Source organism: Ips typographus, linkage group LG8 (assembly GCF_016097725.1).
Source record: "Ips typographus isolate SLU linkage group LG8, UJ_Ityp_2.0, whole genome shotgun sequence".
Classification (NCBI taxonomy): Eukaryota; Metazoa; Arthropoda; class Insecta; order Coleoptera; family Curculionidae; genus Ips; species Ips typographus.
The window spans coordinates 7,559,875-7,584,609 of record NC_138429.1 but is presented as its reverse complement, the minus strand read 5'-3'; the positions used below and the strand labels follow the sequence as shown (position 1 = coordinate 7,584,609).

Sequence of the window (24,735 nt, the reverse complement as noted above, 5' to 3'; positions counted from 1 at the left end):
TCCAAATTGGAACTTCCTCTCCTCTCTAAAACATACATTTTTATCTTTACGGCAGTTCGAAGAACCCATAAAGCCGCACGGTTCATTGTTACACAAGAAAGCAAAGGCCCCCGCAAGCTCGAGTTTTTTTTTCCAATTGACGATATTGAGACGTGGGCCCAATCGTGCGTAAAATAATTGCGATACTCCTGTTCTAAAGAGCGATGAAGAAATAAAATGTTAAAACTGATTCAGTCTGGTACAATAACCGTATATCTCAGTTCGCGTCCTTTTATTTGCAGACCGTGGACAGTCCGAGCAAAATAAAGCCGAATTTATTTCTAAGACTCTCTGCCCGCTTGCAGGAAAATTAAATATTTTTCTCGCTTAATAGCTTGGAAAACTGGCGCCATCCGTTTCGGTTCTGCAATACAAAAACAATGTAAGTTACATAGTGACCTGAATGTAGTAGAGTGCCAACTCACAACGATTTTAATAACAACAGAAATTTGATAGTTTTTGTACAACATCTGTACTGTCTACGAGTTATAACAAGCTTCAAACGACATTTTCAAGACTATCAACACTGTACAAACTGGCTTTCAAGCCTGATAAGTCAAACATTTTGTGAAGATAGTCTTGAAGCTCGATTTTCCAAGCTGAAAGCAGTTTTAAAGCACTAAAAATAGTCCAGACCTTGAAAAGTTATTCTTCTAATCAATTTTTATGAACCTAATGTCAATATCCTATATTTAAGACTAAACTGTTGAAATTTGTCTTTAAATTATAAAAACTTTAAGCTTCTGATGCCACTTTTCATTGGTTTAGAGTTACTATTTGGTGTCCAAGTCAATTTTCAAGGTTTCAATGTGGGAATTTGTAGTCAAAAATCTTAGAAAAACTCGTTTTTCATGTCGACTGACTACAAAAACAGTTTTTAAGCCTCTCACCTCAATTTTCTAGACTAAAGTCTTTCAATTTGTCTGAAAACTGTCTACAAAGACAATATTTAAGTTTCTCAAGTCAATTTTTAGTGTTTTCAATACAATTTTTAAGTTGGGTGAGGTTGGGTTTGTGTCTTTGAAAGTAATAACTAAATTATCCTGTAAGCAAAGTTTCAAATCAGAATTTTACAAGAGGTATATTCTGGTTTCAAATTACACAAGAAAATTAAAAGAAACTCTCATTATCGAAAAATATTCTGTAACTGAGAAAATAGGACATTCATTCTTCAAAACTTGTAAGTTACATTGTATATTAGGTGTAACAACAAACTGGTTCTGTCACTTGCTTTTATGTTATGTCAATTAAAGTGAACATATCAATTACAAAAAGGGAAGTACATGCACCAGTTTGAGTATTATTTGCTTGCAAAATGATGTAATGAAAACCAGATGAAGAGCTTGAAGATAAACTGCTCCTAGTATTGAAGAGTACTACTAAGCTAGAAAAAATTTAGATTTAGCAAGCTACTACAAGTTATTTTTTGAAATGAAGGATTATTGATTTTTTTTTTAGATAAATATATGTAAATATAAATTTGGTTCCTAACACTTGTGGAAAGCATCTTTTCCACACTCGACAGCTTGGCCGAACTCCGCGTCGTTTTAGATGAATAGTTTTAACATGCTCTTAAGTGCTTTGAACATCTGTTTATGCATTTGAGAGACAGAAAATCACATATTCTTAACAGTCAGTCCAAAATTCGATGCTCACATTGGGATCTCAGTTATTATCGAAAGTACAAAAATGTTTAAATTAGAAAAGTTTTAAAGAATTACATGGCTAATTCAAATCTCTTTTGAAAAATAACCCAGCATTTTTTGTTTTCGAGATATTTGAACAAAACTGAAAAATGATGATTTTTTCTTTGGCCATAATTGTGCTTCCATAAGTAAAACAAAAGTTAGTCCTAACCTCAAAAATAAATAAAGATAGAACATTTTTGGGACAACCAAATTATTCTTCAGAACAAAGTGTCACAATCTCGAAGTTTACCGGCTGTCCAACAAACAGTTTGCAAAATAATGGCCATGTAAGAAATCATCACTGTTCAGTTTTTTCGAAATAGCTTGAAAACAAAAAATAACAGAATATTTTAGAAAAAAAAGATTTTAATTAGCCATATAATTCTTTAAAACTTTTCTAATTTAAACATTTTTGTTACTTCAATAATAACTGAGATCCCAATGGTGAGCATCAAATTTGGGACAGACTGTATATAATTGATATCTAACTAGTTTTAAAAAAAAAAATGTCAAATGTCTGGTTTTGCAATCAAACGCCTCATGTGAAAAAAATTCTAGAAAAAAACACGCCACCATTTTCTATAGCAAAAACTCTATGAACATTTCTTTTTACTTTTTCGATAACTTAACAAACAATAGAAATACAAAAAAGGTTTCAAAATGCGGACTTTTGAAAAACGTCCTGTATGTGGGCAACTAAGTTAAAAAATGAACACTTTGTACATCAAAGACATTAGTTTTAATACTTTCTGTGTATAAATGTAATAATTAAGACTTTAAGATTATATGGTAACAGAATACATTTTTAGTCAAGGTTTTTCAACCACTTTAAAATTAATCCTTTATTGACACAATAAACAACACCAGGCATTAGAAAAAGAAAATCAATAAACTTTATTTTATCACTTCGAACTCAAACACCCTGTATATTTGTAACAAAGCTTTTTAACGAAAAAAGAATAAACGAAAACCCAAACTGAACTATTTATTAATAATTAACTAATTAACGCCAGAAATCAAGTATGTTAAATTACAAGTTCTTAAAAGGAACTTCATAATTAAAAAAACGGAAAGAATGTGATGTCCAAAAGTGAAAAAAACGTACTTTTCGGGTATATTACTTTAGGGAATGTTACTGTTATATTATATTCATATTTTTTGAAGAATGTTTTTTAAGGTACGTCGAGAGAATCTGACAAAATCGTAAAAGTTATTTCACTGTCACATGAGATACATTTTTTTTTAAAGTTTATGTATACATTTTTTGATTATGAGATATGCAATGAATATCTCTCCCAACTGGTAATATCTATGTCACTCTGTAAAGATAATATCATTAATCAAAAACAATACAAGAATAAAACAAAATACAACCGGTTGTGACAAAAATGTTTGATTACCAGCTGATTATGTGTCAAAATCGAAAATTTGGTTGGAATGACTTGTGTGAATGAAGTAAAAGAGAGGTTAAACAAAACCATCATCATTTTGTTTATAGGAAGGAAAAGCAATCTAGTTTGTGGTAGCATTTATTTGCGGGTAACGAGCAACAGTTGCACAATTGCTCGCATTTAGTGGCTTTCAATTAACATGGTCGTGCATTGTCCGCAGTGCGGTCATTAATTACGGGGCTACTAGCATAGGACACATAGGATTGATTCAATAAAATATATCGTTATTCGTGTGACGTTGCTGATGGGACATTCCACTGTCTATTTTGTACCGTTTTGGTGCGCCACTGCCGTTAAAACTTGGAACGGCAGCAAAATGGCAGAAATTTGGAAAGTGGAATAAACAAATCGTTAAAATGCCGGGCTGTCGTCGGTGTCGCGAACATTCTAAAGCACTTCATACAGTTATTTTTTGATGTTTTTCCACGTCGGTTGCAGTTAAACTTTTCAATAAATCAACGAACGGAAACGGGATTCCGAAAGGTAACGTTTTCACTCAAACGCTCGATTTTAATTTGAAAAAAGACTTTGCTAGGGGGCGACTCGTTCCCTTTTTCCCGGTAAATGGCCGTCATTATTTTATCGCCAGATAGCGGATGAAAAATGACGGGCTTCACTGGTTGCGTAAATTGACCCGAATTTTCGGGACGAGAGCCACTTGCTGGCCCCAAGTGTGTTCTCTAATGGCAAATTTTTTACTTAATACCCCCACATTTTCCACTAAACGATTTCGTGTTTTATATCTAAAACCTCACTATCTTCGCAAGAAGTCTTGCTGCAGTGACATTTGAAAAATTATTGCCGTAGGTATTACTGAGACTGACCGACCGACTGATTATCTAATCTGTCATCTATTCCAACGAATGTGTCCGAATCGTGATTAAACTTTTTAAATCCAACTAAAAAATATCGAAATATTAGACTTAAATCTTGTTACAGATATAAGTAAAAATTGATAGAGCCTAAATTTGAACTTACATTATTATGAGTAAATGAATAGACTCAAACTTCAAACAACACTCATTAAAGCTAAATCAAAAACTTGATTATTACAGATGATTGAAATGTTTCTGAAAAACTACCACCAAGCAGTCTGATAACTGATCAACTAAAACAGCAATAAATCCAAGCTGTTCAATATTCAAAAAGCAAACTGTAGACAACCGAGTCCAACTTTCCACAATCTAACATACTATGATAGTCATTTTTATTGTTATGTGTAATAAACTTTGGCAACGTCGACGTATCTTGATGTATGTTATTCGATTTAGCATTGTCGCATGGTTCTATGCATTGTAGATCTATAAAGGGTAACCCTTGAACCGAGAAATAAGCGGGCGTTGTTGCTGTTCCGCGACCGGGTCCGGAAACACGACCGGATTTCCACTTTTCCACACAACAACCACAATTTACTGGTGTTAATTTTTGGATGATTTTCATAAACACCGGAGTTAAGTTAAGCCTGACCTCCGTTAGTCCGTAAGGGATTATCAGTTGATCCAACTTCTCGCGATTACATGCAAAAAAGGAATCCCTAAATCCAGCAATTAAAATAACGTTGAAATGAGAGTATCCAAAACATTTTTTTTTACCAGCGCAATGTTTAATCCTCGTGAAATGAATACGATTTTAAACGTTATTATTTTTTGAGCTCGGAATGTGAAAAAATGAGTTTTATTTTCGACTGGATTCGATATTATTTGTTCAATAACTGGAAACTGTGCACACAAAAAGATTTATTGCGCTTATCCTGGCGACAGTGGCGCGTTTTGTTATTTAATTTTTAACGTATTTATAGAGTTAGTGCCCCTAAATTCTTTTGCAAGCCTATCACGTAGTAGCAAAGCCGTCTCAGAGTTAAAACAATTTATCCTTTTATGACGGATAAAGCGAATAATGTAGGGAAATAAGGGCCATAAGTTTTTCTTTCGCGATAACGCCCTTGCAATAATAATGGGAAAACTTCGGCAGCGAAAATGGGATAAAAAGGATCCGATGTGCTGAGGGTAGCATAATAAATTCGTCTTAGTTGGAAAGTGTAACATCAAACTTAGCCGGCACCTTTGTCACTGTGTCCCGGAAAAATATTCAACAAGTGCCATTTTCAGCTGCTTGGTGGATGCGTGTGCAGCTTGACCTCCCCTCTACAAGCTAATTTATTTCTGGAAAAGTCCAGATACAAAGACCGGAAAAAATTGATGGCACGGCCATAAAAACGACGAAGAAAGTCGGCTTTTGTCACCGTTCCCATTCGTTATTTTCCGGTCCGACCAGGGACATTATTCGTTCTGCCGGGAGAAAGAAAACACCAACTTTTATTAATTAATTACTGTGACCCTGCCTTTAAGGCAGAAATTGAGTTTATCGGGTCCGGTTGTTAATTCAATTGACAACACTGTTTTTTTTTTTGGGTTTCTCCCCCTTCATTGCAATCCAACACCAGGCTTTCAGGTTTTATTTATCTTATCTCGAATATTCAATTATCCGTTTTCCTGATTTGGCTTTTTTGGCTTTTACCAGAAATTTAGTTAACATTGTTGGTTAAAAGCTTTGATTTTGAGGTCCACACTTAAGTAACCTATTATTTTGGTAATCAGGTTACCTACCAGTTTAATCTAGAATCAACCTCACCTATTTTGTACAAGGTGAGCTAATAAGCTTCCAAGATTTCTTTAGTAAATGTGATCAAAAGAAATCGTTGAAAATTAGTCAGATATTTCCAAATCTGACCACAAAAAAAAAAACAGTAACAACCCTAAAAAAAGTAAGATAAATGTACGTACTCTATTGTGGCAGAAAATCCAATATTTTCTGGTTATCTTTTAGCTTATTTTCATCATGAGGCATTTGGATCCGAAATCAAGGTTATATTGTACACATATTTTTATCTAATGTTTTATTAATATTGGAAATCAAAAGATTTTTATATATTTTTAAAATAAAGATAAGCAACATTTCTGAAATATATTAATATAATATTTTTAAAATTGATTATGCAAAACACTCTTGTAATATTGGTTGGCATATTGATAAAATGTTTGATAAAAATATGTTTGCAATAAATGTGTGATACTAGGGAAGGCTTAAAATCTTTACTATTACTATTATTATTATTTTAACTAATATTTTCTATTGCAACTTTTGAATATCATTTTGTAGGTCCCAAATTTAAAATTGTTGACTTTAGTAACTTTGGGCCCAACCACAAGACTTTCTAAGCAATCTCATCAATTTTTTGATATAATATGTGTTCAGGGTGACGTTTAAAAATTTTCTGTTTTATGATTGAGGAAAAAATACATGAATAGAAAAAGACTATAAAATAGTTCTTCTACCATCCGAAATAAACTTAAAATACAAAATTAAATGCAAGCTTTACAAATCCTTTCTAGTTCTATAGACCATTAATTCAAATAAAAAATGCTATAGCTGATAAAGCCTAAACGTGCCTCTTGACATAATTTTTTTCTTGAAGGCATAAAATATCTAGTTTTGGATAAAAGTTTCAGTTTTTAAAGTCAAATTGCTTTTTACTAACAAGACTGTTTTGAATAAATACTTTTGTTTCCACAAACTGTGTCAACTGTGAATTATTCTCAGTTGTTATGCTAAATTATTTTGAATAAATCAAAGACGAATGAAACATATCCGCTTCTTCCCTGCAATTTAAAATAACCAGCGTAGGGATGGAAAGTACAATATACATAAAATACGTTTTAATACGACTTTTTCGCGATTTTTAAAAGAGGAAACTAATGACACGTTTGGCATCCGGCCAAACTCTCAAGAAAAATATTTAAAACTTCAAAGCGGAATGCATCCCGACAAGAATTTTTTAAAAATCCATTAGAAACTTGGAAACTTTACCAAGTCAAATGATGAGCCGATTACTTTCGCCCAGACACTTTGTTTGGCTTTGCCTTGCGAAACATGCAAATCGTCCCCCTTCGACCTTCCGGGAATATGGTTCCAATTAAGAGATTTCCATTTTTATTGAAACTATGAATAACTTTGAACCGCAATTTTCAGCCTAGACCAATAATAATTGACGAAAACCCGTCGAAATTTAATATCGCCCCTCCATCTTTATTCAACCAGGGTTCGGCGCGTGACTCAAATATCGAACAACCGAATTGTGTGTCTGAAGGTGTATTTTGCATATATATTTTACCTTTATGCCATTCCTGGATTTTGGATAGCCGACTGATTTATGTGAGCAGGTTTATAGAATAGCTCCAGAAAACTCCCGTTTAACAGCTCCAATAGAAAAGAGATCGTCCAAGTCAAACAACTGACGTGTAACGTTGAAGTCTATTTTGTCCTGTTCCCATTGTCAATTTTTAAAGCTTTCAGCAATATCCATCAAAATACATATTAATATGCAAGGAACGAAAGACTATACAGGCTGTCCCAAATTTGTGTATAAGTATGGGAATTTCGCAAATGATAAAAGATTCAGGCGGCGGTAGCCAATTATTATGGCAAAATTGCGCATTTTGTTGTGTTGCCCACTTTCAGTTATACAGGGTGGTCCAGTTTTAAATGTCAATAATTCACCATTCGATAGCCCATCAAAAAATAAGTTAACATACATTATGTCATTTTTCTGAAAAAGGCTTCCTAAGGAAAATACAGTTCTTCAAATTTCAGTTTAAAAAATCGTTTTTTTTTGTCATAACTGTCAGACAGTTGGATCAAATTTGGAACAAGCACTCTAGAAATTAATACTCATTATGAATGACGTTTGCCAAAATTCTCCAGAAGCGTAGATACAGGTGTTTTTGTCTTATTTTGTAGGTGTTTGGATATTTTTCAATAATTACAGTTTCTTTTAATTTTATTGTTCACGATGAAAAATTAATTATCTCTTATAGAATTCTAATTTAATACTTCGTTTACGAAATAATTCACTTATTACGTTCAAAGACCCAAAACTAACCCAACCCAACTTAAAAATTGTCTTGGAAACGAAAAATTGACTTAAGAAGCTTAAAAAATTTTATTGTAGCCAGTTTTCATAGTTTCCAAATAAACTGAAATTCTTTAGTTGTGAAAATTGATTTAGAAATGATAAAAATTTATTTCAGAAGCTTAAAAACAGTTTTAATACAAATCGAGAGACTTTAGTATTAAAAATTGATTTTTCTAGAATTTTTGAGTACAAATTCATACATTTAAACCTTAAAAATTGACTTGAACACCAAAAAGTGACTTTGAACTAATGAAAAGTGACATCACAAGCTTAAAATTTGCATTTCAACTAAGTTTTCATAAATTGAAGACTAATTTCAATATTTTAGTCTTGAAAATAGTCTTAAATACAGGACATTGACATTAGATTCATGAAAATTGTCTTGAAAACTAACTTTTCGTACTTTTTACTTTGCTTTACATTTTCTTAGAATTCTGGACTATTTTTAGTGCTTCAAAACTGCTTTCAGCTTGGAAAATTGAAGTTATTGACATAGCAAACTTAAAAAAAATATTTTTACATTCTCCATAGACTTCAAATATCATTCTAACCTTTTTTATTATTAAATCGACTTCTAGACACCTCAGTGCTAAAAACTCAAGCATTTCTTAAAAATCTAGACTGTTTTTAGTGTTTTAAGATGCTTCAATACTATCTTTTGACTAATCAGGCCTCTTTGACTAATCTAAATAAACGCCAGTTTGGACACTGTCCATAGTCTTGAAAATGTCATTTCAAGATTAGTATAGGTGCAATAAATTGTAGCATCTCTAAGAAATTCAGACTGTTTTTAGTGCTTTTTAAGACTGAAAAATCGAGTTTAAGACTATTTCCAAAATTCAAGTTTCTTCAGTAATAAAAGTAAAAAAATTTGGTACCAAATGCTACGATATTAGTCTTGAGAAGTAAAATAGTCCGAAAATTTAATTTGCTTGTAGTCTTGTTTCAGAAAATTGAGTTGTACACCAATTAAAGTCCTGAAAATAGACTTTTGGACTCTCTTTAGTTCTAGTAAAGTTAATTCTAGCCTTAAAAATCAACTTTTAGATTATTTTTAGTAGCAAAAAATGAGTTTCATGTACAATACAATCTTTGTCTTGATTTCCGGACTGTTTTTAGTTTTTACCAGGAAGGCAGTCTGAGAAAACGAATTATAAGACTATTCCTAGTAGTTAATAGCAAGTTTTTTTACTATTCAGTACAAATTTGGACTCTCCAAGGATTGAATGTTCAGTTTTACACTATAAAACGATTTTTTTAATTGAAATTTGGTGGGCTGTATCTTAGGAAACGTTTTTCAGAAAAATTACATAATGCAAGTCAACTTATTTTTGATTGGCTATCGAATGGTGAATTATTGACACTTAAAACTGGACCACCCTGTATTATCAACTAAATCAATAAAAACTGATTTTATACATTTTGGATAGCTCTCTGGAATCTCTGGATGTTTTTTGAAATTTTGAAGTGCATGCATATTTATTAAACTTCAAAATGGGCAATTTTGCTATAATTTTTCTAACTCTGTATCCTTTAGTTTTCCAGATCTCCATACTTACACATGAATTTGTATACATTATAGTCTCTAAATACTTAATTAAGCACGGTTGTTAATATCTTAGATTAGTTTACCCAGAAAGTTAATAGTTATAACAGTAATTCTCGTGTACTGGTAAGTAAATTTTGCTAATCTGTATGTTTTGTTAGTGTAACTGTTGATATAATTCATTTGATGACACACAAATTTGGATAAAACGACTAATTTATAATCGTTAAAAAAATGAATTTTTAAACCCTCTGTTTCTAAAGTTTTCACTTCCATAAATCTAGCGTTAATAGAGCAACCAAAAAACTACTTTTACTCTACTTTTTGTGAAGAATGAACCCGAAAAGTTTGACTATTTTTAACAGGAAACCAACAAAATTGTAATTTTCTTTTAAATAGAACGCCTGGAGTAGTGCTCTTTTGTGCTAAGAAAGTTTGGAAATTTTATTAGTTTGGCAACAAGAAAAGTTTGACAAAAACGTTGTGCAGTGTTTGCACCCTACTACTTGTACCAATCTATTAAAAAGGACGATTTTGACTATATTCAGAATAGCAATGACTGAGTTTTGTAAATGAACAACAAGGGCTGATTTCGATCCTGCATAAATACACAAATCTTGTAAAAGCCAACATTCTTGCCCTCTGGACTATCCGTCAATAACCCTTACGATCAATCAATGGGAATCCTCTCATTTCCTTATCCTTCACGCATAAATCTCCTACATTTGAAATTCTTCGAGTAGAGTGAAATTGTCTTTTCCGAAGTTCGTCGGCTCTTGTATGAGATAATATTTTTAATTACATTAGCAAACGAGCGGCTGATTAAGTTTTGATTAAAATTTCATTCCTTGTTTACCAGTTTACCTACCTGTGAACTCAGCTAACTTAATTAGCTGTGTCGCTAAGGTAACGAGGCTTGAAGTTCTTTTACTGAGCAGGCAAACAAGCGATCTTTTCACCAGAAAACAAAGAAAACTTTCTTCAATAAAGTTTCTACTGATGATAAAACTAAAGCCAATTTAAACTTTCATGCATGCGGTCCCAGTTTGCTGACTCTAGCTAAATGGCATAATATACGAATTGTTTGCGTTTACGGTTCTACTGTTTCGTGGTTTTGTTGCGGATGAAGTTAATTCTTTTATGTGGACCACACCTTTCGCTCTTAAAAAAGTCGTAACTCTGAGCCACAAGTCGGACGTGAATGTGGCAAGTCGTAAATTGTTCCCAAGAAGTTTTAGCCGTAAATTCCGCTCAAGAATTTGGAAGTATATCGGCAATTGTCACGGTGCAATTATAAAATGCTCGATTGTCCCAGTAAGCGACAGACAAAAAGTCAATAAACGCAATTTGGGACCGACGTTTCCCCTGTCGATGCAATTTTGGTTGCAATTTATCTTTTCCGGTCAGTCGTTAAATGTGGAAAAAAATGCCTGAAATTCGGTCCATTAGTTTAACATGATATCATTGGTTATTTGAACTGTCCTCAAAATGATTGAAACAGATGAAAATTAATATTTGTTTTTTTTAAATTAATATTCAGGGTGAATTAATGAGCGGTGCAACAGTAGTAGCTTAAAATATGACCTAGAGCTTTCAAAAAGAATTACGTTATTAACTAATTCAAAAAGCTTAGAACTCTTTCGAAAGAGTAGCGCAGCTAAAATGGAGATGGGCTGGCCATATTACAAGACAGAGATACATATTAACAGCTTGGCAGCCAAGAGAGTGTTGGCTGACCTCAAAAAACCTCCTCATTTTTAAGCTGATGAAATATTTTCAGGTAAAAAACGAAATTAATAAAGTTCTGTTTTACTGAGAGTATATTATATGTATCCCCAATATTACAATTACCAACTAAAATTACTCTGAAAAGTTGATATTTTAGGTCACATTTCCATTCGCAAAACACTGTATGTTAAACTACCAAGGCAAATTTCTAGAGACACATATACACTCCTAAAACAACTTGAATAATCTGGGAATAATATGGAAATTAAATGTAGAATTCTAATTTGTCTTAAGCAAACTATATTTCATATGCACATCTAAATTCGGGCCAAGAAATTGAATACATTCTCCTCTAGGTCAAATGGAATAGTACATGAGCAAAGACCATAAATTCTCTGTTTACTATGACGTTTAAATCAAAAACTCCCACTAGAGACTAGGCAAGGTAACATAGAGTCCCCAAAGCCGTAATTCCTCTGTTTAGCATCTGGGGCACGTCCGCGTACCCGGGATGCATAGCAATCGTGCACCAGGTCAAATTTCTCGGAGCTGAACAATTTACACGAAATTAGGCGGCAGCTTGTTCAGACACATATTCATATTTATTCACTTCTACGAGACCACTTTGCACTAACCAAATCAATTTAATTAGTTTTGAAGCAATTTCAGCAATCCCTTTTGCAGTAGCAACTTAGTATGTATATTGTACAGGATAATAATAATTACTGTCTATCGCAGAGAAAACTTTCCTTTTCCTAGGGCTTGGTTTATAAAGGTGATTTGTGTGGCTTGGGGAATGGCTCGGAAAGCACAAACGGTTAAGTAATCAATAATCGAATGGATAAGAAGGAAGGAGATCCTTTGAGTCTTGACTTGCTTACATAGTAGACAATAATGGTTTGGAGTGCCACTCTCAGTCTATTCCCGATAGAATAGGGCACAGTATTACACAAAAGATAGTTGACCTATCTAGTTTGAAAAATATATTTCTTTTGGGTAACTAGACTTTACAATTTACTTGATGCAGTTATTCTAAGAGAAAGTTCGTAAACTGCATTACTTATCCATAGAAAATCACAAACTTTCCGACGCTTTCAAGCCCCCTGCGGGGTTGTTTTGATCCCCGACCAACCATAACAAAAGAAATATATCCTCAAGGGACGCCATTTTAATTTTGGCTAACGAAGAACCCCCTACAAAAAGCCAATCATAAAAAGCTCGAGCACCTAATGGGGCTGCTGTTGATTTAAGACCAAGTTGCTTCACGTGCAGGATGGATTAGGTACGGCCTCTTTTTAAATTTAATACCCTGTAATGAACAATTTAAGGAAATAAGATGTCAGTGAAGGAAGAATGAAATCGCATTTTCCGGCGGCAAGATATTTTTCCGGAAAGCCAGAAACGGGCGATATATTATTAGGAAGTCTGGCTTACCTGAGTTCGAGGGGCCCGTCTGTTTGAAATATTAAACGGCCGCGGATCGTATGAAATAAATATGTGTTGAAAGGGTCCGATGAGAGATTTTTCAAATATGCATGCAAGGTTTCTGGGGAAATTTTGTCTATGAAACCCCTGTGAATTAAGAAGTTTGAAATTTCAATAACCTAGTTTGAATAGACATTGTTTTGTAGTTTAAGTTTATGGAATTGTTCCTAGCAACAAAGAGGAAATAGTATTTTCTTCAACGAGCATAGAATGAGGTCAAGATGATCATTGGAGTGAATAATATCAATGATGATACATGAGTCTAATTAAAGGTTAGTTATTAAAAAGAAAACTACTTTCTTCCACATTGGAAAAATAGAGTACACTATTACATGCTATTACTATGTATGTAATTAAATACTAAAATAGTAATAATATCAGCAAAAAAAATAAGAGACTTATACAGGGTGGTCCAGTTTTAAATGTCAAGAATTCACCAATCCATAGCCAATTAAAAAATAAGTTGACATGCATTATGTCATTTTTCTGAAAAATGCATTCTAAGGAAAACACAGTCCTTCAAATTTCTGTTTAAAAAATCGTTTTTTTGTCATAACTGTCAAACCGTTGGAACAATTTTGATCAAATTTGGAACACGCATTATGAAATTAATACTCATTATGAATGAGGTTTGCCAAAATTCTCCAGTAGCCTAGATACAGGAAGATGGTTTTAATGTTTTTGCCTTCTACGTCTCTAGATATTTTTCAAAAATTACGTTTTTTTTTTAATTTCATTGTTCACGATGAAAAAGAAATTATCTCTTATAAAATTCTGATTTGAAACTTATTTTACGAGATAACTCAGTTATTACGTTCAAAGACCCAAAACTAACCCAATCCAACTTAAAACCTGTCTTGGAAACAGAAAATTCACGTAAGAAGCTTAAAAAATTTAATTGTAGCGCTGTTTTCATAGTTTCCAGACAAACTGAAAGACTTTAGTTTTGAAAATTGACTGAGAAAAGATAAAAATTAATTTCAGAAGCTTAAAAATTGTGTTTGTAACCAGTTTTCATGCAAATTGAGAGACTTTAATATTGAAAATTGATTTGTACTTGTAGACATAAAAAACTACTTTTTCTAGAATTTTTTACTACAAATTCATACATTTAAACGTTAAAAATTGACTTCAACACCAAAAAGTGACTATGAACTAATGAACAGTAACATCAGAAGCTTAAAATTTGCATTTGAAGTAAGTTTTCATAATTTTAAGACAAATTTCAATATTTTAGTTTTGAAAATAGTCTTAGATAGAGGACATTGACATCAGATTCATGAAAATTGTCTTGAAAACTAACTTTTCTTGCTTTTAACTTTGCTTTTAATTTTCTCAGAATTTTGGACTATTTTTAGTGTTTCAAAACTGCTTTCAGCTTGGAAAATCGAGTTTCAAGACTATCTTTACCAAGTTATTGACACAGCAAACTTAAAAACAATTTTTACATTCTTCATAGACTTAAAATGGCATTCCAAGCTTTGTCACTATTCAATCGACTTCTAGACACCTCAGTGCTAAAAATTCGAGTATTTCTTAAAAATCTAGATTGTTTTTAGTGCTTTAAGGCGGTTTTCAGTACCTCAAATTGAGTTTCAAGACTATCTTTACACGTTTTTGACTTATCAGGTCTAAAAGCCAATTTGTACACTGTCCACAGTCTTGAAAATGTTATTTCAAGCTTCTTCAGTATTAAATTGACTTCTACACTCATCATAGGTGCAATAAATTGTAGCATCTTTAAGAAATTCAGACTGTTTTTAGTGCTTTTAAAGACTGAAAAATCGAGTTTATGACTATTTCGAAAAGTCAAGTTTCTTCAGTAATAAAAGTAAAAAATGTTGGTATCAAATGCTACGATATTAGTCTTGAGAACTAATTTTTAGAAATGAAATAGTTCGAAAATTTAATTTACTTCTAGACTTGTTCCAGTCCAGAAAATTGAGCTGTACACCAATTGAAGTCCTGAAAATAGACTTTTGGACTCTCTTTAGTTCTAGTAAAGTCAGTTCTAGCTTTAAAAGTTAACTTTTAGATTATCTTTAGAAGTAAAAAATGAGTTTCATGCACAATACAATCTTTGTCTTGATTTCCGGACTGTTTTTAGTTCTTGAAATCCAGTTTCAGACACTCAACCAGGATGGCAGTTTGAGAAAACAAATTATAAGACTATTCCTAGTAGTAAATAGCAAGTTTTTAGACTATTCGGTATAAATTTGGACTCTCACAAGTCTTGAATGTTCAGTTTTACACTATAAAACGATTTTTTAAATTGAAATTTGAAGGACTGTAAGTTCCTTAGGAAACGTTTTTCAGAAAAATGGCATAATGCAAGTCAACTTATTTTTTGCTTGGCTATTGAATGGTGAATTATTGACACTTAAAACTGGACCACAATATGTTTTTTAAGATACTTGACAACAATTTCCTAAGCTACTAAGCGTAATTTCACCTTAAACTTGAAAAAACGTAGGTAAGTAGGTAAGTAAAGGATAAGATGGAATTCCCTCAACTATTTGTTGTTTTAATAAAATAGAAATGTTAAGCTAACCTAACCTAACAGAAAGTCCGTTACTCTAACCGTTTCCGAGATATTCCACTTGTTTTTACTATTTTTTTAAATCATATTCAAAATGTACAAAATTCTTTATCTCGGTTATTTTTTGAGTTTTAAAGACCGTAAAATGTTTGCAAAGACGACTAATAAATTTATATTTTTCATGTTAGATAGAAGAAATGCTACAATGACGAGGTAAAATGCAATGCTTTAATGTCAACTGTCAATTCAAATGACATAATTTTCGCTCGTAAATTGTCTCTATCCATTCAATTAGCTGCAACTAGCAATTAATTCATTCTTTAATAAACTGTTTAAGGAAAAATAGTAAATCTGCCTGTTGGAGTAGAAAAGCTTGTTTGTTTTGTCAGTATTACCATTTTTAATTTTAATTAATTTTTAATGTAATAATGTTTTTTACCATTTATTTTGAGATTAATTAATTAATTTTGAATTAACCAAATTAATGTCCTTATGCACTACAAAAATTTTTGTTATACCCCGTGCAAATTTAATAAAAATGAGTGTGCGTTGAGCAGTTATGGAATTGCATAATTGACTACGTGCAGATCAACTCTGTCCAACTTACGAACAGTACAAATCCCTAAACGATTATAAATAGACAATAAAACCAGCAAAAAACCGAATCGTAATCCGGTTAAACAGCCTGAAAACAGAAATTCCTGGACATTCTTGGCATGGTCGCTCGAACATCTCTTATCCGACTAAATCCGGGAGGTTTTTGCGCGAAGCGAAAAGTTTTGAAAATGTAAACTTTGTTCCATTGTTGTTCCTGTTACGTGTGGTTTTTTTTGTGACAAAACGTCCTTTTCCAGTGTGTTCTCGCACATGACAGACAAATAACCTTTCAAGATTAGTTCAGTGCAACCGCATATTTTATGGGTTGACAGTTTCTACATTTGTTTTGCCCGTGAAATTACCTTGGCAATACCATATTCGGTCCATAAATAAACGTTTTAGCAAGACAGTTGCAATATGTAACGTGTTTGGTGATCCTTTAAAGATTTAAACGGGGAGTTTCGGCCCCCAGCAACCCAATTATCTGCAGGGTTAGGGTTCCAAACCGCAAGCATAGTCTAGTTAACCCTTACAGTCTTGCCATGTTGGCCCCTTTTACTTTCTGGAAACCACAGTTTTGCTGCGGTATGTTTGTGCACAGGAAGGCTTTAGTTTCAAGCCCGTTACTAGAAAAACTGGCTAAGCTGAATTGTTTTGCAGAAATTGCAAAATTTCGCAACTTATATTACGTGTCGTGTCGTCGATGCCAAGAAAAATAAGCGTTTTCACTCTATTCTATTCACATTAGCCGGGGACGATAATTTACTGATCTATCCCAGAACGGGACGGCTATATTTCACGGTTCTATTCACGAAAAATGGCTTAAGGCAGAAGGTTTTGATTTAAGGGGCCGCTCGGGACGACAGAGATTAATATCGAATTAGATGGTATTCAACAATCTTTTCTTCTCTATTAAGAATGTCGAAGGTTGAATAAAAATTGTGCTAGAAAATCTGTATTGTTTTTTTTATAATTAGGTTAGGTTTGTTGGTATTACCACTTGTTAATTCCTTCAATACCAGTTATCCAATATGGTGGAAAATAAAATCCAAACTTTAATGGAGAAGAATATACAGTCCTATTAAGACCTTAATATAAAATAGAGAAAGATGCACTTTCAATTATGACTTTTCATGTTTTCACTAGGAACGTTTAAAAACTAAATAGTTACCCAACAAAATTAGCGCTAAATAAAAAAAAATATTGGTGTGTGGACTTTTACATAACAGAGTGCCCAGAGTGACTTTGTTACATTCAATTATTAAGTTAAAAAGTGGAAAAAAAGTCAGGTTCTCTCATGATTTGTCATATAAAAGAGCCAGAAAAAATTGCCACGCCATTTTACGGTCTGTGTCCATGAAAAGATCTAATCTCTGGGGTTTTTCCCTTTATTAGGATTTACTGTTCCCTTGTAGAGAGTGACAGGCAGCTGATTCTTCAAAAATCCTGAAACCATAAATATGTGCGTTAGTTCTGGGAAAGTTTGAAGAGAACGAGCCTAAATCAACAATTTGAAATTATGCTGTTCTACTTTTCATTCTTCAAAAAAAAAACAATCAAATCGGATGAAAAAAAAAAAGTTTTATATTAACTATCTCATATAAATTTTGGTTATACATTTCTAATTTTCTATTGATATGGAGGAACTGTAGCCTGAAAAAGGAAAGTCGATCCTTATATTTATTATTAATAACGCCTCCGAAATTGATGAATCAACCCACATGGTGGAATGATTCATAATTCCATTATCCCTTGAACCTCTTTTCGTGACCGGTGGACCGCGAACGATTCAACTAATTAGTTTTTCGCCAATCCTTCTTTTTCCCTTTTCCCTGAAATATGAGGCCGGATCCGGCGGATGACGGAACTGAAAGAAGAATTGCGTTACAGACAATTTTTTTGGTTAATTTTTTTTTTTCTGAGAAGGTAGGGTAGGCGGCAACAACGCCAACTCACCAAAATTGTTGCCAAATTTTCCACAGAAAGTTTCACGGGACGTAGGGATGCCGGGGGGACAAAAACATATCTTTCCGCTTAAAAGCAAACAATAATTCTTGGCAAAAGTTCATAGCTCCTTCCCCGTCTCTTATCGTTATACTCTTATTATCGGAAGCTACGCTTTCTCCCCTCTCTAAGAAATTTTTTATGAGGAGTCAAAATTTGGTTTTTCCCGTGCTAAAACAATATTTATAGTCTTACAAAACATATTCCACGCCTTTTAATTTTTCTGCGTACTGCTTAAGAAGCGAAGACAAAAAAGGTGTGACAAATGCTGACGGGAAATGCTCAGAATATTCTCGGTTATCCGCAAAACTTTGTAATAAGGCCGCACCATTTACATCGGAGAATCCATCCGGGACAGTTGGAGGAACGTAAATATCCAGATTTCGTTGGCATAAATAAAATAAAATGGCGTCCATTTATACGAGTCCCCCCGGGAAAGGCCATTAACTATCCCGATTTGCGGAAAATCGAGCAAAAAATCGCGTCGTTTGAGTTACGGCTGCTGAAAATTTTATATCCGAAAATGTATGTTTGGCGAGTCTAAAAATATACTTTGTCCAAGAACGAGTTTACCTCCCATTGCGAGCTTGTCGAAACAACGCGGCAAAATTCAATTTTCAGTTAAAAGCTTTTCACTTTGAGGAAAACGTTATTAGGGGGGGTAATCCTACCTGAAAGTTTTTTAACTTTATGTTCCAATTTTCCAACGGTAATAACATTTTACGCTCTTTCCCCTATGGTAGGTCTAATCAAACAAAATATTTTACGCGCTTTTTAGTATCAAAATTCTTTTGACGGTAAGAGTAAATACGTGTAAAAACCAAACACAAAACAACCAAATTTAACCATTTACTGAAAGACCATTCCATTAATAATTAGTATTATTAATCATCTAAACTAAGTATATCAATATTTAATATTGATTTTTAGTTATTACATATTTATGTTATTTCAGTTTTCCCAATATTCAGGATTAGCCACCCAAACCGTTCATTAACAGTTTATTAGGATCAAATATTTAAAAATATTTTCAACTTTCTGTCGAAAGTCTAATCGGAGGTAATGTTTAAAATTTTTTATTTTAAATAAAACATCCATTTTTGGATTCTTTTTGCTATTTCGGAAACATTTTGTATATAATGTCCCATACCTAGGTATAATCGTTTTGGAGATATTCGATCTTCAATTAAAAATGTTCCATTTGAAGAACAAATATTAAATTGCCATGCTTATGAAAGATATAAACCTCATATTTTGAAAAATGTTCTGCCCTTTTCTGGGATTACAATTATACAGACTGTCTAAAATTCAGATCCAAAAAATTCATATTTTTTAAATTGCCAAAGTTAATTTGTTTGTAATAAAATATAACTTTTAAGCATTTTGAGATATAAAAGTAAAAATTTACCTGTGTTTATAAGAAAGTTATTTTTATATTTTAAGAATGAGTTTAAAGAATAAAAAAAGTCAATTTATACGTATTTGAGATATAAAATAGTTTATTCTTCATTACTTACTTTAAAAAGGTTGTTTGATATAACAAAACACAAAAACCAAGAAAAAACAGTATTCTCAAATGTGTAAATTAAAATTGTATTGGGGACTAAAAATGTCAAATTTTCAATTTAATTTAATCCTGCCACTTGGTTTAAATTAGCCATCGAATTGGTAGTAACATCACGTCAATAGTCACGTGACAACTGTCGGAACGGTTCAATTCACTCGACACTGACGTAAAACTGTGAAACTGAATTTAATCCTGTCACTTTGAGTTGTATTAATAACCTTTTAAAGTTGTGACGTCACGTGACAGTTGCTGACAGTTCAATGGTCACGTGACAACTGTCGGACCGGTTAAAATCCACTCGACAGTGACGTAAAACTTCCTTCTTTCGTTCACTTCCATTTAGAACAAAATTCAATTAAATAAACTAATTTCGTGATCGCATTCAATTGGGAAAATACGTTTCAAATACTAAAGAACTCTTTTTGTAAATATTTTACTAATATCAGTTAAATATTAATCATATTTCAGTAAATACCCTATTATAATAAAATATTAATTTATCGGAAAATTATTTCTGGAATTAGCTTGATACATTTATAGTACAAACACAAGGATTAATTGAAATAATATGTTTGATATCCAAAGAGTTATTTGGGCTTAATTTATTATCGGATTTAGCGTTAATTCCCTGGTTGCCACACCAGACTGTGAAAAGTGAATGAAATACGTCTTTTTTTTAATCAAACCTTAATACACAAACGAATAAAGTGAAATGGTACCGTTTTTTAAGCTGCTTTAAAAATCTCCATGAATAAACATGGCGCTTAATCATCGTTGCTGACGCTGACAAACAACATACACTACCTACGTAATCAGAAAATGTAAATTTACGTTGCACTTTGGCGCTAGTTTACTCTGGTCCCGTTTCGTCCCTTTGCCAATACGGACTTTTTTCCAGCGAGAAAAGAAACAACCATTTATTACTTTTCTGTAACTTTGTTGCAAAAGAACGGATCTTTTACAGCCCCGATAAGCCACGTACAAATTTTCACCTGTCAATCACTCAACGTTAACGTTATCTCAACACCTTTGGTGCACCTACGTCAGGTCTGATGTATTCAAATGGGAAATGGCGATAAGCCCCTTTTTTGGACAAAAAGCCGTAGCCCTAATAAATGGCTTGATCTCCATCATTAAAAATGAAAAAAGTGCTTTTTTGTACTTATTTCACTAAATATAAGATCTTTTGATATAAATATGCTATATGCTGTGCATTGGAACCTTCTTGGAGCAAAATAAAAAAATGCCAATATTGCACTTTTTGTAAACAGATAATTTTTTCAATTTTTGAATGATTGTAACTTTTTTATTTGAACTCTTATAAATTTCACTAAAACGCCATTAGAAAAAGGATAAAAAAACTACAAAATGAACCAAAACTGGTTTTTCAAGCTCTTCATGTTACCGAGATATTGAATTTCAAAAAGTAGCACTTTTAACTTTTTTTGTACTTATTTTACTTAATTTAAGGTCCTTTGGTAGAAATATGCCCTTTGCTGTGCATTGGAAACTTCCTGGAGCAAAATAAAAATTGCCAATATTGCACTTTTTGTAAAAATGGATTTTTTACAATTTTTGAATGATTGTAACTTTTTTATTTGAACTCTTATAGATTTGACTAAAACGCCATTAGAAAAAGGATAAAAAATCTACAAAATCGTCAATCGCAAAAATTATGATTTATGGATGTAATAGAAAGAAATGAAATAACTTTGCTACTTACATAAAATTAATAAGAAATATACTGAAAACCAGCAAAAAACAATGCTAATAACTTCTAGTGGTTGAATAACAGACCGAGTTAACTTAAAAGGATTAACAGACTCGTTTTAAACACTGTACCACCGATTTGAATCTATGATTATCCAGATTGTCCAAATTTATTCCGAAATATTTCGTGAGGGTAATTCTGTTGGCTGAAAATACAGAAACACGTCTAAATCCGAACCGTAATAAAATCGATGAAATCGCACTGTTTAATCCGGGTCTCTCCGCGTCTTTGTCTACACTTTATGTCCCAATTTGCTTTTATGGTCGTAATTTTAAAATATTGTCGTCGAGAAAATAGAAAACGCTTTCCGGGCGTTATTCTTTTTATTTAGTTACTCAATTTTGCTGGATCGGAAAAATTGATTTTGCCCTTCGGTATTCACACGGTCGAGTCGGTCCGAAGGTTCGTTGCATATTCCACCTGCGTATGCACTTTCATACACCGAAAAATAAAATGTTTACTTTTTACCCGTTTGGAAATTGCTGCAAAGTTAGTAGGTCAGAATAACTGGTAAGTTTGCAATATCAGGCCACTGAAGGTAAATGTTTCTTTCATTGTATTCCGGCTAGTAGTTGTAACTTGCAATTTTTAAGCTTAAAACTCTAAAAAACGATCATCCTGTATATTAATTCACTTAAAAAGCATTTAGTAATACTACCAATGCATTACAGCAACGTTTAATTACGAATGTCCATCAATAAAAGGAACATAAAATAAAAATTTCCAGTAAAAAGCTAAAACGTGCCATAAAATTTAAAAGTGACTGTTCAGTTTTACCATTTATAATGCCTGTTAAGTGCCAGTAACAATTGCAAAACTATGCTAGATATTAGGCTACAAAATCAGACAATTTAATGGAGATTCTCTTCTCTTTCAATCTTCCATTTAAGTCCGGAATAAACCCGTCCAAACCAAGAGTAATTCTCAATTTTTCAACCCGAAAAAAATAACAGGGAAAATTCTATTTCAGGAATTTCTTTTACCGAGATTACAATCTCGACATTACCTGTTCGCAGAATTAGATTCAAAACTCCAATTTCTAGGCAATTTTACCTCTTTGATCTGATAACCCTCGTTCGGATTGTCCGGGGCCGGTTTTTTGGCAAAAAAAAACGAAAATGTTTCCCATGGGAAAGAAATTTTAATTTGACAGAGTCACTGCCAAGACAATCATAAAAAAGTCTTCAGTTTTAATGGGGCTCCGCTGATTTAAGTACTCGTCCTTTTTTTTCAAACGTAAAAGGAGTAATTGGAAGAATTTGTGGGTTTTAAATCCCACAACGAGTGTTTAAAATTGAATTGAAGAAAAAACGGTTTACCTTATTGAATTTACGTATAACAGACTGTCAGAAAGAAGGTTTGCAATAACCAATTGTGAGAGAAATTTACAGGGTAATTTAATCACACAAATTAAAATAAAATATAAAAAAATCCACATAGAATTATTATTATAATTATTTATTGCTTAAACAAAATAAATAAAAAAAGTGCTAAAATTTAAATTAAAAAAAAAAATAAAATTTAAATTTATTAATTTTTTTTATTAAAAAAAAAATAATTGTTTGCTTTTTATTTATTTTTTACATTGTAAAATGTTGCGCAATGCTTTATTTTGAATAATTTGTAATTTACCAATTTTGCAATATGGTACACTATGTTCTTTAGGGGTTCTTGGGGATTATGCAACTCCAAGGTTAAATAACCATAAAACACAATATAAGAAACTCTATCCTAAATTGAACTAAGTTTGAAATAATTGCCATGTCATAAAGGTTTTTCTACTTTACGTAAAACAACTACTTTTTGGAGCCTTTGCAGTTGTAAAATGTGTTCGAGCATTTGTTACGTAAACTTTAGCATTGCGGAAACTGAAAAGTAAATAAATAAACGAAAATCTGTACAAACAAGCCATTACTCATTGTCGGTGTAAATTGTTCGGTACAGGAAGAACTGCAGGACCGTTGTTATGCAATTGGCGTCATGCGAACGTGCGCCAGATGTTAAACAACGGAATTATGGCTTGGGAGACTTGTACGTTACCTTGCCGTGCCCCCTAGTGGGACTTTTTGACTTAAACATTCTGGTAAGTGGAAGATTTATGGGTGTGCACTCGGAATTAAGAGTAGAAAAGTTAGTTCTTGCCACTGAAAAATGTTGTTATAATGATTACGCCCATTAGTTTGAAATAGGAATGGAATTGACGATATTAGTTTCTCATTATTCGCAACAAACTATAATTATTGAAGTTCCGGGAATAACGAGAAACTATATCGACTGAAATTGCTGTTGAAAATTTATAGTATAATAGCAAGTAATGAAACAACTTCAAACATCGTTGAGCAGGTATAGTTAGGATTAAACTTTACCCCAACTCAACCTCCAATTTTTAAGAAGGAATTCCCCCTTTTAACACTCAAATAACGTTAGTAAAAAAAACATTTTTTTCTACCATAAATCACCCAAACCTTCCTCCCTATAACATCCACAACCGCGTTGTATACGACACACCGTTCATCTTGCGGACACACTTTATGGCTGTCATAACCCAACAGTATATATTTTACGTCTTTCTCTCGTAAACAGCGTTTTGGGTGCAATGGCGGGGATCAGGACAAATCCAATATGTCGCCGATAACGACCGACACATTGTTACCCGACTCGAAGTTTATAAAGGGGTGCAGAATCACTCCCCCGGATCACGTTTCTTTCTATTGTCGTTTGCCAACAATCGACTATTGGATTGGTAAAGATCGTACACTAAACTGCATTTTCTCAACTATTTGCAGTTTAGTTTAAAAACGTGATTGGTCTAGAATTAATATCCAGTGCAGGGTACGTGCAGTTATCTAAATCCTAACACAGATTGCTCGTATATTAGTTAATCTCAGAGAGATATGCGTGATCACGAGCAATGAGCTCATCTCACATAACGTAAAACTGCATTTCAATACAAAGTTTAATCTGAAATGTCGGAGAGTAATAGTTTATTGACAAAAAAAAATGTATTTTGGTAATTTACAGGACTTTGAAAATATGTTAATAATTTAAAAAATACGTGTTTCATATTGTTTTCAGTTCTATTCAAATATGAGTAAATAGTGTCATCACTTTAAAGAAAAAAGTGGCATAATAGATCGATTAGGGTTGGGAGTTTTAATACTTTATTTTAAACGGAAATCAAAAGAGCGTTGTTTTCCTGCTAATAAAATTTAATTATCGATCCCAATTTGTATTCAGCTGAATTAAATTTGGCCTTCACAAACATCCGATGTAATAAAATTTTACGGTTCCGCACTTTCGTGAATTGACCGTTAACTTCCCAACCTCACCTCGTAGATATTCGTTATT

At 32.7% G+C, this 24,735-nt stretch overlaps 1 protein-coding gene across 1 annotated transcript in view; it reads right to left on the bottom strand.

Moving 5' to 3' along the window:
• LOC145732762 (neuroligin-4, X-linked-like) overlaps window positions 1–24,735 on the bottom strand; it is a 101,047-nt gene that overhangs the window by 63,957 nt on the left and 12,355 nt on the right. The gene's annotated exons all lie outside the window — the stretch shown is intronic.